The sequence below is a fragment of the Vicugna pacos genome, unplaced genomic scaffold (genome assembly GCF_048564905.1).
Source record: "Vicugna pacos unplaced genomic scaffold, VicPac4 scaffold_19, whole genome shotgun sequence".
Classification (NCBI taxonomy): domain Eukaryota; kingdom Metazoa; phylum Chordata; class Mammalia; order Artiodactyla; family Camelidae; genus Vicugna; species Vicugna pacos.
In genome coordinates this window covers 13,925,198-13,942,568 of record NW_027328740.1, presented here as the reverse complement: position 1 = coordinate 13,942,568, position 17,371 = coordinate 13,925,198, and the positions used below count along the sequence as shown (strand labels likewise).

General features: G+C 45.2%; 1 long non-coding RNA gene across 1 annotated transcript in view; it reads right to left on the bottom strand.

Annotated features, from left to right (window-relative positions):
- Positions 1-17,371, bottom strand: part of LOC140693022 (uncharacterized) — a 51,061-nt gene that overhangs the window by 18,864 nt on the left and 14,826 nt on the right. The window contains exons 12-14 of the long non-coding RNA XR_012068671.1: positions 6,980-7,105; positions 3,301-3,344; positions 2,261-2,347 (exon numbers count right to left, since the gene is read on the bottom strand). This is a non-coding gene — a long non-coding RNA (uncharacterized lncRNA). The remainder of the gene's footprint in view (positions 1-2,260; positions 2,348-3,300; positions 3,345-6,979; positions 7,106-17,371) is intronic.

Below are 17,371 nucleotides of genomic sequence, written 5' to 3'. Positions count from 1 at the left end.
AGTTCAATAGGGACACTGCTATAGGCAACATCAGGCCACACAGGCAAGAGGTGCCTACACGAGAGCCAATGTTGAGTGTGTGGGGTCTGTTATTGGGGGGGGTGCTGTGCACACAAGGAGGAGGGGGCTGCATGATCAATTCATGCACAGGTACCTTGTTGGTTGTGAGATCTGTCAGGGGCTTCTCTGAACAAAAGGCTTTACCAATTTAATAAGGGAAGGATGTGAGTTCTCTCTTCCTGGGGCAATGAGGTTTCATAGGGTAAACACACAGCAAGAGAAGATGTTTTATAGCTTGTGGAAATGCAGGTGTGCAAAGGGTCCTGCAGTGGGGAGTGGGAGGTAAGGGGCCACTGGGCTCTAGGCACACAGAGAGCCCATGGGTGAGGGTGTATGACTCTGAAGAGTGCCTGCTGGCTTCACACCAGGGACTTTATGTGGAAAGAGGAGAATCTAGGTTATCGGCACGTGTCTACTCAGTGACCTCCCTAAGCCTAACTCTGTCAGGCACCAGGTGGCTATGAAATGAACATGAAGGTCCCCACCCTGAGGACCCCAATGAATGAACATCTTGATATCCTCAAGCCCCTTCCCCTGCACCACCGCCCCACCACATCTGGGTCTCAGGCTTTGACCCTGACATCAGTGGCATCTTCGTTCCCTACATCCAGCTCCTCTGGACATCTCTGTGATGAGCTGTTCCATGTCAGCAAGCCCCAAACTGAGCTCTGCCTTTACCCCATGTTTGCTTCCTTCCTGTGAAGCCCCTCGTGAAGGAGCCACCACTAGCAGGATCCTACAGCTCTGAGGCTCTGCCTTCCGCACCCCTCCGATGTCTCCCAGCCCATGATCCCCTATGGAGGTCCCTATTATCCTCTCCCTCCCACTTCATTCTTGGGATGCACACCAAATCCCTCATCACAATCTCCCATAAGACAGGTCCAGGTCCACTTGGGGACACTGAGGTGACACAGGCGGATGTTGCTGGGAATGAAGAGCAGGATACTTTAGCAGAGGAGAGGAAAGGGCTCTAAATCCACCAGAACACACGCTAAAGTGGTGGCAAGACACCCATAAAGGGTGAGGCAGGCATCACACTGCAGCCCCGCCCTCTGCTCCCCCAGGGTGCCCTGTGTTTCCTGCTTTGGCCTAGGGGACTCCCCCCTCACTCTCTGTTAGAGGGGTGCCCATCCATTCATTCACACCCTCATTAACCATGTACATGGGTCCTGCTCAATGCCAGGCCTCAGCTAGATGACAGCTCATCCTTGGGGACACAGCTCAGATCTTACCTCCTCCATGAAGCAGTTCTGGATTCCCACCCCCCCTGAAGCTCCTCTGGCCTCAATTGAGACCACTAGGGCTGTGACCACACTCTGATTACATCCCAAGTCTGTGATCTCTGTGAAAGCCCTGGGCCCAATGTAGAAAGAGACTCAGAAAAATGGGGCCAAAACGGGCTAAGAAAAATGTTACTAGTTCTCTATTACAGAGAAGGGCACTGAGCAGAGAGAGGGCAGTGTCCAACCAAAGCCACAGAGGAGGGTCTCAGTGAGCCCTCCCATGGCCCTGTTACTAGTTCTCTGTTACAGATGAGGACACTGAGCCACAGAGAGGGAGCAGAGCCCTGCTATAGCCTTGGCCCCACGACCTGTGTCCTTTATGACTAGCTCCATGCTGCCAGCAGGGGTGTGGGCCTGGAATGGACGTTGAAAGCAGCCTGACCCCCAGGCCCCCTTCATACACAAAGTCAGTCTCAGGAACACCCCTCAAGACCTACCCTATACCCCTGGGATTGGGACCTGATTGCTGTTCCTGGAAGCTGTCTGGGTTTCCCTGTGAATTGCCCCAGGAGGTGCTTGGGACAGCCACAGGGCCCCTGAGGCTTCCTGTCCCCAGCTGAGCAGCTCTGGTCCCCTTGACTGTCCCTGGCCCAGGCCTGATTACACAACGTTTTGGCCGGGTAGCCAGCTGTGGAGATGAGGAAATGGGGGCAACATGCAGATACACGCAGAGGTTCAGGTATTCACTCAACAATCACTGATTCAGGCTTTGCAGTGTGGCTGGCCTGGGCCCAGGCCTGGGTGTCCAGTAGTGAATACAGTCAACCCCTTGAGCCTTCTGGGAAAGCAGTCCTCAGAGAAACGGGCCCTCAGTGCAACCACCCTGCTCCCCATGAACAATCACACTGAGATGAGGCTGCGGCCATGGGTCCCAGTGGAGGATGAAGGGAGGAGGAAAACCCAGAATGGGCACTTACCATGAGCCTGGACACTGGAACCAGATGACCTGGGCTCTGTAATCTGGGGTGGTCACCTCAGCTGTTCTCTCTGCGCCTCAGTTACTTCTGCAGAAATGGGTGATAATGCCTGTCCCTGCCCCACAGATTTTCATGAGGAGTCAGTAAGCTTCTCTAAGGTGTGTAGGACAGTGCCTGGCTATGGGTCAGGATCCTGCTCACCTCACAAGAGTCTGTCCCACTTTAAAGATGATAAAGTCAAATCTAAGGGGGTTATGAGACCAGCCTGGGCTAGCCCCCTTCTCATGGTCTGCTGTCCATGTCTCCTGCTTTTACATCATACCTCTGCCCCCATATCCACCCAGCAAAGTAGGTGCTGAGAATCTGAGCAAATCAGAGTATGAATGGAGGCACACCCTCTCCGCATCTTGGGCACCTGGTGTGGTGGGCAGGTTGGGGATATCGGGCTCCTCCAGACTGTCCAGGAGGCCCAGCATGTCGGTCACCTCATTTCCACTCAACACGGAGTAGGTGTGTGGCCAAGGGCCAGAGGGCGCTGGAGTAACCCAGGGTGGGTGGATGCTAGGTAGGTGTGGGAGGCACAGAGTGGCCCCTGGAAGACAGTGTCCAGGCAGCCAAGGTGCAATGAATGAGGGTCCCCAAAAGGGGCAGAGGACAGAGTCCAGCCTGGACACCACCCCCTGCTGGACCCTGATCTGGGGTGAGAATTGGGACAAGCCAGTGCCCCTCTGGGACTCTACATCCAGCAAAGAGGTGAGGAAAAGTTAAGGAGACCGTGCTCCCTGTGTGAGGGCGCTGCTTCCAGGATCCTGGAGGTTCCATAGACCCTTGTGAAGTGGCTGCTGTTTGCAGCCCCATGTGGGCAGAAGAACTGAGGCAGGGAGGACAGAGTGACTCAGGACAGAGCTAGGATTCATCCAGGAGTGTGTGCTGAGCCTCTTGCTAAGAGCAGCCTCTGGGCATCATGGACTCAGGAAGTGTCTTGTCGTCCCTCTTAAGGCTCCTGGCATGTTAGGCAGGAAAGGTCCCAGTGCCCATACCTGGGCCTCTCTGGGTGATTCTGACATGTGGGATCATGATGGTCCTGAGAAAGGAGAGAGAATGTGGGCTGGGCATCAGGTCTGCATCAGACCCTAATGATGCCCCTAATGTTGTGTGACTTGGAAACTCCCTGACCTCTCTGTGCCTGGCTTTCCAGCCCTGACTCAGAGGACTGCTGTGATTGGCACACAGTAGGACCTCAATCAGAGGAAAAAGCCAGCCCTTCCCCAGGAACCTCTCCTCTTACATTCCCAAAGCTAAGCCCATGTTCCACACATCACCAGAGCTGAAACTTGACAAACAGGGCAAGTGAAATCCAGCAACTCCTCCCTCCTGCCTGAGGCCCTTCCCTCCTCAGTGACAGTGGCTCTGAGCAGGTCTCTGCATCCCAGAAGTCTGAACTGAGCCTTGTGACCTGGAGGAGTCCCTGTTCCACACAACTTTGTTTCCAGGTCCTTCCAACAAGACACAAGATCACCTGGTCAGTGTCTTAGCTACAAGGTCCTCCCTTTGCAAATTGCCCCATCACACCCGGGCTAGATGATGTGAGTTCCAGAGCACATGACCATCCAAATGATGACTTCAGGGAAACATCCCTGCCCACACTGCACTCTTCAGAGCCCACCTTCTAAACTAAGGGGTAGTGACCCACGGTTGTGCACACTTTTATCAGAACACAGCCCTCACCCACCCACCATTGGAAACACGTGAGAAGCAGAGATTCCCAAGTGCCTGGACCCCTGTCATCCATAAAGCAGAGGGTAGGATAACAGACAGAAGGGGAGAAAGTACTTTCAGACTATATATCTGATAAGGGGTTAACACCCAAAACATATAAAAAACTCTTACAATTCAACAGCAAAAAACAAGCAATCTGATTTAAAAAGTGGGCAGAGGAACTGAATAGACATTTTTCCAAAGAAGGCACACAGATGTCTATCAGGTACATGAAAAGGTGCTCAACATCACTCACCATCAGGGAAATGCAAATCAAAACCACAATGAGATACCCCCTCTCACCTGTCAGGATGGGTGTCATCAAAATACAAGAGATAACAAGTGATGGTGGTGGTGTGAAGTAAAGGGAAACTTGTGCAATGTTGGTGGGAATGTAAATTGGTGCTATCACTCGGGAAAAAAGTAAGAAGGCTCCCCCAAAATTTAAAATTAGAACTTCCATATGATCCAGCAAGTCCACTGCAGGAAATATATCCAAAGGAAATGAAATCACTATGTCAATGAGACAACTGCACCCTCATGTTCACTGTATCATTATTTACAATAACCAAGATATGTAAACAACCTAAGTGTCCATCAGCAGATGAATGGGTACAGAAAAAGTGATGCATATATATGTATATAAAATGGAATCTTATTCAGACATTAAAAAAGTGAAATACTGCCATTTGTGACAACTTGGGTGGACCTTCAGGGTATTATGCTAAGTGAAATAAATAAGACAGAAAGACAAATACCTATGATCTCATTTATATGTGGAATCTACAAAATAAACCAAAACACATAGAAACAGAGATCAGGTTGGTGGTTGCCAGAGGTGAGTCAGGGGGTGATTGAAATTCGGGAAGATAATCAAAATGTACAAACTTCCAGTTAGAAGATAAACAAGTCCTGGGGACATAATGTACTGCAAGGTGACTGTAGTTAACAGCACTGCGTTGTGCATTTGTTAGTTAAGAGAGTACTTCTTAAAATTTCTCATCACAAGGAAAATAGTGTGTCACTATGGGTGATGACAGACGTCAAGTAAAGTTAATGAACTGATCATTTCACAATATGCACATGTAACAAGTCATTATGCTGCACACCTAAAGCCAACAAAATTATGTGAAAATTGTATCTCAGGAATACTTATGTCAGGAAGCGGGGGTGCGAGCCTGGACTACCTACTGCAGGAGCTGCCTTTGCCCTCCAACAGCAGAGGGTGGTAGTTGTGACAGAGACTGTAGGTCCCTCAAAGCCTAGAATGTTTACTGTCTGGACCTTCACAGGGAACGAGTGCAGACCCTGCCCTGGAAGACAGTGGTCATGGCAGCAACAAAGGCCTGCCTGTATGCAGGCTCAGCCAAGACAGCTCCTGTGCTCTGCTGTCACCGCATTTACTTCCCTCCACACCCTCAGAGGGAGAGGCTTCAAAGTTCTCATTTTACACATGAGAAAACTGAGGCTCATTTGCTTTGAATTATTGACAAAGTGGTGGGAGAAGCTTTGAACTCCAGTGTTCTGATTTCAAAGCCACATCTCAGTCCTGATTTTTAGAAGGTGGAGGTCCAGGCACTGGGGACCCTCCACCTTCCTCACTTGTAGTCGTACTCCAGGGCTGCCACCCCCAAGGCGTCTGGGTGAACACATTTAATCCGCTTACTCTGCACCAGGTGAGCCCTTGGCTGCCAGTCTGTTGTCACTGCCTGAAACCAGCTGAGGTTTTACAAGTGAACCATCACCCCCTGCCAGCCCACCTGCCCTGCCATGTGGAGCAGACCCCTCCTAGCCTGGACATTCTAAACCCTTAGCTCACACATTTGCACAACTGCATCAAAAGGGCCCTACTCCCTGTGTGGAGATATCGACAAGGGGAAAGGAGGGGAGTTTGGGGTGGCCGCTTACTGTGAAGGTGACACATGACAGGGACATGTTCATGTCCATAATGGCACTCAGTTTGAAGCTTAGAACATGGTCACAGCGAGGGGTAAAAGCTGAGAGGCTACAAGGCTGCCTAGAAAGAGGCTTGACTATTGAATTGTAAATGTGTAATTTAATTTAAACATTAGCCCCCTGGGTGATAAGAATTTGCCCCTAAGGCAAGAATTGGCCACCTGACCCCTGGGAACCCCTCAATTCCAGGATGTAATCATCTGAGCATGGAGGGGGCTTAAATTGGAGTGCTGTCCTCTCAGTCATGGTGCACCTGCCCACGTGTGCACCCATGATCTGCAGTGCTCACACATCAAGGAGGTCCAGGTCATAAGGAAGGGATGACAGACTGTGAGGTCACACGTGTGCCCCTGCAGGGGTGAATGTTGTATAGAGAAGAGCCCCCCACTCTCACCTCCAGGAGGGGTGATGGAGGGAACAGGACTCCTGAGCCCCTAGGCTTAGCAAGCATCCTGGCTGAGGGTGGGGAGGCTGTCCACTCCGAAGTCATAGGTCAGATGGTAGATTGGGGTCCCACCCCCACATCTCACCAGTGAGAACGTCTAGTCTGTTTTCTCTGTAAACTGGAACCCAGTCACCCTCACCCTCAGAACTAGGGGCAGCCTGTGTAAATTACAACACAAAGCCCTGGGCTGTTTCAGGTGCCCGGGGGTGTCCAGCCCCCCTAGGCCCGGCAGGTGGGAGAGGAGTGGTGTGGGTTAGCAGGTGTGACAGCAGAGTTGAGACTTGGCTGAGTGAATGCACTCTAATATCCAGGAACTGGGAGCTACCAGTAGCAAATCTGTTCACTGAGGCCATGTGTACTCTCCCTTGTCATTTACAATCCCCTGTTTGAACAGAGGCCTCTGGAGTCTATTTGCCACATTGTTGCCTGTCACCTCACTGTTGCAGTTCCAGGGTCTCCATTTAGCCAGCTTGAAAGAATAGTCAAACTTTTTCTTAAAACCAGTGTCAGAAAACCAAAGTGGCTTTAAGAAGCAAACAGGGCAGGAGAGAATGACTTACCTAACTGAGACGTCCACAGGGAGATAGCTTCAGGCAGGTCTGTACCTGGTGCTCAGTGACATCAACAAAAGTCATCCTTCCCCACCTCTGGGCTCTGCCACTGGTGTCATCTTCACATGGCTCTGCCTTTATGAAAGCAAGATAGTCACCAACTGCCACATGCTGACATCACCACCCCTCAACTCCCAACTGAAATAGAACTTCTCTGCTCCCAGGATTCCAGCAACTAGGCCTGACCTCCGTGGAGCCTGATTGGGCTGGTGCCCAGCCTTGAGCCAATCACAGTGGCCAGGGAGGATGGAAAATGCTGATCGGCCAGATCAAGGCCATGTGACCATCCTCTTCAGGAAACCTGTGAGCTGTTCACCTGTTTCCAGCTTGGGAGAGTGTGATGTCTCCCAGAGGATTCTGCTTCTAGCACAACCTGCTGGTGGCACAATGAGCTGGAATGAGCCTGTCTGCTTGGTGACAAGTGACAGGTCACTTAGTGGTTCCTTGCTCCAGGGAGGGAGGCATGTCCACACAGTATTGGGGCTTCAGAGCCAGAATGTAGTAGAAAAGCCTCCTCGTCTCCCAAAAGGTGAGAAAGTGAGCAGTGACACTGGAAAGGCACTCCCCTCTGTGGCCCTTGGCTTTCTCCTTGTTACAGTGGAGAGTGCAGTGCTGCCCCTGACAGCCCACTTCCCTGCTGGGAGGCCTTTGCAACAGGTGGAGAGTGCTTGGAAAAGCCCATTTATTCTGAGGAACTGTTATTGCTCCTGGTGGGATCATTATTTTCATGTCACTTGTGAGGTGGGCCCTGAGGGGTCCCTGATATGGGGGCACAGACACCCACACAAACTTGGCCCAGTATTGCTGTTCATTCAACAATGTCTTACCAAGCACCTACTGTGTGCCAGATTCCCAGGGTAGAGCAGTGATGTTGACAGCACAGGTCCCTGCCTCACCTCATCTCTGCATCCCAGGTGGGGTCACCAGAGTGGGAGTTCAGGAAGCAGAGGATGTGGCCGAAGCCTTGTGGGAACCCCTGGGTTTTTCTCTGTGCTGAGGGACCTAGCAGCACACCGATTGTGGGACTCAGTACCCGCAGGACCCAGCATTGATGGGTAAAGGAGAGGGGCATTTCTACAAGCCCATCCTCACTAACCCCAGGCTCTGGAGGGCAGCTCCAGTCTGCTCAAACCCAGGGGGCATCTTCCGACATTCTGATCACCCTCTGGTATTACTCCCCGCTCAGATGCAATTTTCCCTGTGGTAGCTACACTCAGAAAATGTGTTTGTTTCTCTCCCATGTGGTTAAGTGGACTTCAGATGCATGATAGCGATGGAGTGGCTAAGCCTCTGGGCAGATTGCTGGGTGACCCGTGGAACTTGCTGCACATGTTAAGCTCCCTTCTGCCAACCAATGGGCCAGGCCCCACCACTGTTCTGTCTGTTCTACCTCACTTAATCTGCACAGACACTCTTGCGGGACATCCTGTTATCCCCCATCTCTGCTGACCTTGGGTGGACAAAGCTTGGGTTTGAGAAAGTTGCCCAGGTCACATGGTTGACAAGTGGGGAGCTGGGGATTTGCACCCTGGTCCCAGGAGTCTGGATCATGGAAAGGCCTGGGTGGGGCAGCTTATTGCAAAGGGAAGTCCTGCCCAAGCCCCTCCCATGAGAGCCCACCCAACAGCACATCTAGGAGAGTCAGCGTTTCCTGGACCAGATGGACAGAACCTCAAAACTTCTTTGCAGATTGTTTCCATGCTCTTTTGCAAGCACAGAAAGGCCGCAGGCCAGGGAAGGATAAGGCCAAGAGTGTTTTCACTGGGGAGAGTGAAGGACAAGTGTGAAGACACACAGCACTCCCAGCAGCCCTCTCGGCAGAGCCTGCCACTGGGTGAGCAGCTACCGTGACTACCTACCATAACCCTGTGAGGTTCATGCCTGTACAACTCTGCCTGTGAGAAGAGCAAAGTGAAGCTCAGAGAGGTGTGGGGACATTCCAAAAAGAAACAGATAAGGTGGGATCATCACCACCATGCTGTGCAGGTGTCACACTGTCACACTGCTCATGCATGGCCTGCTGGGAGTAGTGAAGGCCTGATAGGAGCACAGGAACACTGTGGTGAAGGTGACTTTTCTACCTGGGACAGCTGGTACCGGGGACTCTAGCTGGTTCTTCATTGTGCCTGCTTTGAGTGTCAGCATGTTGCAGCCTCATGTAGGGGAAGGGCTGTCTCCTTTCCACACCGGTGCAAAAGGAAGAGCATGTACACACTGGCATCACCATAGACCACCGGCAGGATCAGGATCTGGAGCTCAGAGCAGAAACTGCCAACACCTCAGGAACTGGTGCAAGAGGAGGACCTGAGTGCCCCTGAAACATTTCTAGTTTTAAAAACATACTTCATTAGGGGGAAGTGATAAACAGTTGATCCCTTCAAAATATTCTGTTATCCAAGGAACAATAGCACCTCAGCATTGTAAGAGGTTTAACTCAGTCATCAATAACCATCACTATAGGTATGAGAAAACAGAGTGTTAGGAGTTACAAAAGGGTCTCAAGATCATGCAGGTCTGAACTGAGAACCATCCAAAGCATGTGCTGCATGATAGCCTCTCTAAGCTACCTGAGGCTTGGTCTGCTCCTGACACAGGGAAGATGGTTCTGAGAAAACCACACTCCTCAGGGGACCCCAGGGAGTTGACAGAGTTGAGTTTGGGTTCCTGGTCATCTTCTAAGTCTGGAATTTTGAGATTCTTCTGCACCTGTCCTTCCTCCAGAACAGAATCTGATTCAGGCGGGATTCCAAGGACTGAGGCATGTGCCAGGCAAGAGAGCAGGCATGGCTGGATGAGAGCATCACCAGTGCCATTAAAAAAGAGGCCAGGGCACTGAGATTTCCAGTGATTTAGCATCACGGCTGGGAGGGGTCATGTGTTCTACTTGAGTTCCGAGTATTCTGCACCGCCCTCGAGGACCTGCAGGGGGCGCACGAAGCCAGCGTGCCTTAGGTGGCGGTGCGCATGCGCAGTCCGCGTCAGCAGCCAGCGTCTTCCCTGGGGGCGGAGCTTGCTTTCCTCAGGGCTGAGAGGGCGGCGCCAAGGAGGCTCCGGGACAGCGCTGCCTGCCTGTCTGCCAGAGGATGCTCCCCGCTCTCTGAAGTTATGCCGGTTTCCCATGGCCTGAGCCCGCTTCCTGCCGGGGTGTGTGTGGACCTGACCGAGCTGGGGCCCCGGCAAACAGGGCAGGAGGGGACGGGTGCGCTGGCGGGCCCGCTTCGACTATTCTCCTCGCTCGCCGGGAGAGGGTGAGTGTCTGTGTCCATCGGGGCCGCTGGGGTGTCCGCGCCCCTGGTCCTCACCGCCCGGGTCCCCCCTTCCCCCGTGTGAACGGAGGTGTGTACACCAAGGGTCAGGTGCGGGGACGCGGGTGTAATGGGAAAGGGGCTGAGAAAGTACTGAGAGTTAAAGAGAAGTGTGTAAAATTACATTATGTTAATTTTTATATTTTAAGTGTGTCAAAGTCAGAGTTTATCATGCTTTTACTTTCTTGTCTTTAAAGGAATGCAATCATTTAGTTTATACTTAAAATATGCTTCTCAGCTTATCTCATTTTCAAGTCAAAATACTGCCACGGTTGACATTTTCTCATAATACAGTGACAATCTTAAACATGTGTGAATATAAACTCATTGAAAAAATCTTGCAGTATTCCATGGTGAGTTGTCTTCTTAAAAATAATATCCAGGCCATTGCTAAATTATTACAAAAATATAAAATTTTTGAAGCACTTTTAGAAGTTCCACACACAGTGGTATTTTTAAAACACCAACCAGTGCATAGTGCTTAAGATCATTTAAGATGAAACATATTCAAACCTAAAACTTTAGAATACTCAAAAGGCAGGGTAATGGCTGTTTTTTCATTGCAAATACATTTTTTTCTTCATAAGTGCAAAATACGAAGGTATTCAGCTAAATTTTGTATATCTTAATTCAAAAGGTGAAATTAGAATATAATCTCCTTATTTTTTATTTTAAGGCTATTTCCCATAAAAATTGGTATTTTTATCTGTAGGACCTTAATTGTCTATTCATTTGTTTTTTTCTTTTCGTTTATTTTCTTTAACAGAGAGTGCATTCTTGTGTCTTGTTAGAGTTTTTAATTCTCCTAACTTATTCCAAGACTTTCTGACACTGATAGTAAATAATGGGAAAGGCCTTATAGTAACTGCATCTTGTCATGTAGTCAGGATTTTTTTTTTTTTGGATAACTTTTTTTTACAATTTCCACTTGGTTCACAATATTATCCCATTATGACAACTCAATAAAAAATTGTAATCTGTTTACACCAAGACACTTATGTCAGCACAGTGCTTTTGCTGATATAATTTTACATTAGATTATAATATAATATTTTATTTGATTTACATATAGACTAATACCTATTTTATATATTTACACACATATATGAATATCTGCTAAATGCCATTAATTTGCATGGCGTGGTAGCTGATAATATGTGATCTTTCTGACCATTGGCTATTCTTATGTGTCTCTAACGTACTACTTAGAACAGATACTAGAACATCACACCTCTCATTATACAGTATTTTAAAGGTTATATTTTATTTTACTTATTTTTAAACATTTTTTATTGAGTAATAGTCATTTTACAATGTTATGACAAATTCCAGTGTAGAGCACAATTTTTCAGTTATACATGAACTTACATATATTCATTGTCACTTTTTTTTTTTTGCTGTGAGTTACCACAAGATCTTGCATATATTTAAGATTCCACACATGAGTGATCTCACATGGTATTCCTCTTTCTCTTTCTGAACTACTCCACCTTGAATAACATTCTTCAGGAGCATCCATATCTCTGCAAATGGTGTTATGTAGTCAGTTTTTGTGGCTGAATAGTATCCCATCATATAAATATCCCACATCTTTATCCAGTCATCTTTTGATGGACATTTTAGGCTGTTTCCATGTCTTAGCTGTTGTAAATAGTGTAGAAAAATCAGCTGAAAACCTTATGGGGGTTCCCTTGTAACTCACTCTTTGTTTTTCTCTTGCTACCTTTAGGATCATTTCTTTATCCTTGAATCTGGCTATCTTGATTAGGATATGCCTTGGTGTGGGTCTGTTTCAGTTCTTCCTGCTTGGGACCCTCTGAGCCTCCTGTGCTTGGATATGATTCCTTCTTTAGGTTTGGGAAATTTTCAGTCATGAGTCCTTCCCATACCTTTTCAATCCGCTTTGTTCTTTTTCCCCTTCTGGAACTCCTATTATGCATACATTGGCACAGTTTATATTACCCCATAGGTCCCGTATATTGTTTTGTTTTTCATTTGTTTTTCTCTCAGCTGTTCTGATTGGGTGCTTTCTGTTGTCCTGTCTTCTAGGTCACTTATTTATTCTTCTGTATTTTCTTGTCTGCTTTGCACAGCCTTTAGGTCAGCTCTCATCTCAGCCAATGAGTTTACTAACCCTACCTAGTTCTTCTTTATAGTTTCTATTTCATTTTTGATACATTTTATATACCTAAACACTATTTCTTTTAGTTCCTTCAGTACTTTGATCACTCTTTCTTGAAATCTTGATCTAATAGACCATCAATGTCTATTTCTTTGTTCATGCTTTCAGGGGATTTCTCTTGATCTTTTCATTGGGAGTGGTTTCTCTGCTTCTTCACATTGCTCATATCTCTCTGGCACCGTGGCTTAAGGAGTAGAAGTTACCTACTTATCCTGGAGATGGTGTGCCCTTAATGATTTTATCGAGAGGTCTTTGTGTCTTTGCCCTGCTTCATGAACTCAGCTTGCTGTTTCATAGGCCTTCTGTTGGCACCCTCATCTGTGCTGCTCTCAGTGGCTGTTGGCCAGCAGATTGTGCCCCCTCCTAACACTAGGTCAGGAGCTGAGCTCTTAACCAGTGGGTGGGCAGGTCACTCCCCCTCCTGATGCCACAGTCAGATGCTGTGCTTGGGGGGAAGCAGGTGGGCAGATCACACCCTGTCCCAGCACTGTGGTCAGGTGCTGTGTTCCTGCCAGGAAGGTGGGTGGCTGCCCACCTGCCCTCTCCTGGTGCTGGTCGCTCTGCTGCTCTGTGCAGCTGCCTGCTTTGCCTCGGGTAGGTGGTCTGTAGGTGGGCTCAGGGAAGACCACGGAACAGCCCCGCCTACGCTCTGTGCCAAATCTGAGCTCCTTGTTTCCCTTGGCGGCACAAGTTCTCTGAGGTGTCAGGGTAGAAAAATCCTCTCTGCCTCAGGCTATAAACAAGTCTCAGTCCTGCCTAAAAGGTTGTGGGGCCCCCACGTGCAGATTCAGGTCTCAGCCCTGCACCCGCCCGGGCACTATGCACAGGAGGAGATGGTAGCTTTGGCTGAGCCCTGCCTCTCTTCTTGCGAGATGTGCCAGTAATAGCACAGGTCTGAGGAGACAAAGGCTTCAGCACCCCTCCCCCCAGGGCACATGCCTGCTTATAGTTTTGTTTACCTTCTGAGTTAAAATTTACCTGACAATGAAATGTATAAATTAGGCTTTTGAGGTTCATCCTTGTATCAGTAGTTGATTCTTTTTTATTGTTGAATTGTATTCCATTGTTTGAATATACTATCATTTGTTTTATCCATTCTCCTACTGATAAATACTTAGGCTTTGGATATCTTTTTTTGCAAGCAAACATTTTTTTTTAAAAATGCAAATATAATATACATGCTTAAATGTGCACATATCTTAAGTATACAGCTCAGTGATTTTTCACAAAGTAAACAAATCTATGTAACCTTCATCCAGTCAAGAAACAGAACATTGCTGTTCCACTTTGGGTTTCTTCCCAGATACTATGGCACCCCTTTGATGGATTCACCATCCTAAATTCAGCCACCATGGATTGGTTTTTTTGCTTTTGAAATTTTTAGTCCCGTACATTCCACTTAACATTATGTAAGATTCATCCACTAGTGTTTTCTGTAAACTAGTATATTTATTTTTATTGCTTTAAAGTATACAACTTGTATGCATGTGCCACCACTTATGGTTATGTATTTATTGTTGACAGGTGTTTGGGTCATTTTCTATTTGGGGCTATAACAAATAGTGATTATGAGAATTTTCTGGATGTCCTTTTGTGCTCAGATGTAGAAGCTTCTGAAGGGTACACAGGGAGTGTGTGTGTGTGTATGTATGTATATATGTGTGTGTGTACATATATACACACATATATATATATATATATATATATATATATATATATATATATATATATAACTTTCAAAAAGCCTATTTTCAAAGTATTTGTAAGAATTTATATTCCCGCTGGCCATGTGTAAGAGTCCCCATTGCATGTTGCCCTCACCAATGCTTCATATCACTTAACAACTAACTATTCTAGTGGATGTCTAATGGTGTTCCATGTGTGGTTTTAGTATGTATTTTTATTATTACTAAAGAGGTCAGCCCCTTTTCATAGCTTATTTGGATTTTTTTTTTTTATGAAGCACCTGTTCAATTTTTTTGCACATTTTAATATTGAGGTTTTGCCTTTTTCCCCACTGGTTTTTGTTCTCTATTTGCCCTAGATATAAGTCTTTTGTTGGATATAGGTATAGAAAATATATTTTCCCACCGTGTGGCTTTTCACTTTCTTAATGGTATCTGTTGATAAAAATAATTCTGAATTTTACTGAAGTCCAACTTAAAATTCTTCTTTTATGTTTAGTGCTGTGTCCTATTTAAGAACTCTTTGCCATTTCAAAGACATTAAAATATCTCCTACACTATTTTCTAGATGCTTTATTTTGGTGGAGGATAATGTTATTTATTTTAATGGAGGTACTGGGAGTTGAACCCAAGACCTTATGCATGCTAAGCACACATTCCACCTGAGCTTTACCCTCCCCCAGATGCTGTGCTTTATGTTTCAAATTTATTAGATTTATAATCTATCTAAAATTACTGTTCATGTATGTTACAGGGTTTAATTCAATACTGTTCCATTGGTCTATATGTCTAACTTTAGGTAGTTATCACATAGACTTAATATTGTTTTATAATAAGTTCTTTAACATTGTTCTTTAATATCAGCTTGGCTATTGTTGGCTCTTCAAGCTTCTCTATGTATTTAGAATCAGCTTGTCAAGTTCTACAAAAAAACAGTAACAACAATTAAGTTTTGGGGATTTTGATGTGCACATATAAATCTTTGAATCAGTTGAAGGGGAACTGACATCTTTAAAATGTTGAGCCCTCCAATCCATAAATTTGGATTACTTCCCCTATACTTGTTTTTATCACTGCTGTAACAAATTATCACAAATTTTGCAGCTTAAAGCAACACAAACATTATTTTATGGTTCTGTAGGTCAAGTCAGGAACAGGTATCACTTGGCTAAAAATCAAGATGTCAGCAGGGCTGTATGCCCTTCTGTAAGTCAAAGGAAGAATATATTTCCTTCTCTTCTCTGGCTTCTAGAGTTCACCCACATTTCTTTACCCATGGCCCTTCCTCTATCTTCAAAGCTAACAGCTTTACAGCTTTCTAATCCTTCTTCCAAAGTCATATCTTTCTGACCACATCTGGGAAAGATTTTCAATTTTTAAGGACTCCTGTTGTTAGACTAGGCCCATGTAGATAATCCAGGCTAATCTCCCTGTCTCAGAGTCCTTAACCTGATACATCTGCAAAATACCCTTTGCCATGTAAAATAACATATTCACAGATTTCAGGATTAGAACATGGATATAGGTAGGGGCCAGTGTGGTGCACTATTCTGTTTATCAAACTGTTTAACATTTCACGCTTTCTGACAAACGTACAAGACAGAAGATCCTGATCATGTTTAGAATGCTTCCTCTGCAAAATATTGGGCACTGAGTTTATTTGAAAGGACTGAAAATAATATTACCATAGGAATGGTTTCCTAATTCTACTGACATTTACTTACTTTATACTTAAATACCCAAAATGGTCAGCCAGGAGTGGGATCTTGGCAAATAAAATAAAAGTATAATTCAAGCTTTTATCACTGAATTTATTAGCTAATTCTATTTTAGAAACAGACAGAAAATAAAACAATTTAGAGTAAGTCTGCTTAATTATATATTAAGTGAACATAAAGTTTTAAAAGCATGTCTGAATATGGGATAAAGTGAGCATCATAAAATGTAATGTTAATATTTAGTACCTGCAAATCTCAAACTCCCAAGTCATAAACAAGTTCATACTGTATAGCACAGGAAACTATATCCAATACTGTTTTGTAGTAACTTATGGTGAAAAAGAGTATGAAAATGAATATATGTATGTTCATGTATGACTGAAGCATTGTACTGCACACCAGAAATTGACACAATATTGTAAACTGACTACATATATATATATATATATATATTTGAAAGGACTGAAAGGACTATATATACCAAGAAAAAAATTAGATTGCTAACCAACAAAAAATCTGTCAGTAATATAATGCTAGAAACACTGAGACACAAAAGAAAATTTCAGGCATACATCTGTTTATAGAGTCATAGAAAAAATAGTGCCTATGCAAGTCCCTGATAAGCATGAGAAAATAGGAAAGGCAATATAAAGTTCAAAATGCTTTGCTATGTAAGAGCTGCAAGATGACTCAGACACAAACTTAAGTGGTCAAAATGTCTATATAATTAATGATAATTTAAAGTAATTGAGGGCATCATTTTAAATGAGATAAAAATAGCTGCTCAATTTTCATATTACTAACCAAGTCATTTCTGTTTATAGTAGGTTTATATTATTTTTATATGTATTTATATTTTATAAAGACATCAAATTAGATCCTGGCTGATAACTGACAGTGGAGCAACTGAGTGATTTAAATGGGCATCATAGGCTTATCAGATTTCATATGCTTTAAATATACATTAGTTATTAGCTGTCAGGAAGAGTTCAATTTTCATTTATTCTAACATAGCTGTGCCACAGGCATGTTACTCTATTTACAATGGAGGATCACGATAGATATAAAGATATCAAGCCTTATTGATCTTCATAGGGGTGCTTTTATAAGAAAAGGAGAATAAAATAAGGAAAATCTAAAATACTACTTTTTTTATAGTGTTCTAACAGTTTTATCTTTTATTTTTTTACTGAGTTATAGTCCATTTACAATGTGTCAGTTTCTGGTGTACAGCACAATTTTTCAGTCCTTTATGAATATACGTATATTTATTTTCATATTTTTTCACCATGAGCTACTACAAAATCTTGAATATATCTCCCTGTGCTGTACAGTATAAGCTTGTTTATCTATTCTATATATACTTGTCAGTATTTACAAATCTTGAACTTCCAGTCTGTCCCTACTCACACCCCTCCCCCCTGTAAAATACTACTAAATCAACATATATT